This window comes from Aegilops tauschii, unplaced genomic scaffold, assembly GCF_002575655.3.
Source record: "Aegilops tauschii subsp. strangulata cultivar AL8/78 unplaced genomic scaffold, Aet v6.0 ptg000939l_obj, whole genome shotgun sequence".
NCBI lineage: Eukaryota > Viridiplantae > Streptophyta > Magnoliopsida > Poales > Poaceae > Aegilops > Aegilops tauschii.
This window is the reverse complement of record NW_027333158.1, coordinates 22,188-22,832: the sequence shown is the minus strand read 5'-3', so window position 1 is coordinate 22,832 and position 645 is coordinate 22,188. Positions and strand designations below refer to the sequence as shown.

Here is a 645-nt window from a genome sequence, read left to right as displayed (position 1 = left end):
AATCAGAATTAGCAATTTTATTTACTCTGACTCTATGTTCCCCTTAGTGAAATATTAATCCTCAAATTATTAACAAATAATAAAGTCTATAATGATCAAATGAAAATACCAATAAATTCTATAATTTTATTTTTTAATATCCTATAGTTAAGCATATCAAGCTAACTTTATCTTTAAGAAGTTTTAGTATTTTTTTATTTTTATAAGTATAACTTCAAATTTAGAACTAGTTAATAGCTAAGATTAATAACTAATATCTGAGATTTTACGGATTTCCTATACTATACCTATTTCTATTTGTTACACTATTTCCGTTATGTAAGCCCACTTAGCTCAGAGGTTAGAGCATCGCATTTGTAATGCGAGGGTCATCGGTTCAAATCCGATAGTCGGCTTTTTTTTTTCTCTATCGATGTTCTACGAACAAGAATCTCTTTTTTTCCGAATTAAATGGAGAATCCAGGATCTTTTATGTTTTTTACCTTACAATTTTGCTAGATACAAAACAATAAAATAAATAATATATATACAAAAAATAAAGATTTTGATGAAATTCCATTTTTTTGGGTACTTTAGTTGATTTTACTCTGTTTATCCTGTAGTTTAATTCAGTTTTAATTTCGATGTATTCTGTAATGTAAATAC

At 25.9% G+C, this 645-nt stretch overlaps 1 non-coding gene across 1 annotated transcript; it reads left to right on the top strand.

Annotated features, from left to right (window-relative positions):
- The first annotated feature begins 322 nt into the window (after positions 1 to 322).
- Positions 323 to 395, top strand: TRNAT-UGU (transfer RNA threonine (anticodon UGU)). The gene has a single exon. It is a non-coding gene; the product is annotated as a tRNA-Thr (tRNA).
- Positions 396 to 645: the final 250 nt, after the last annotated feature.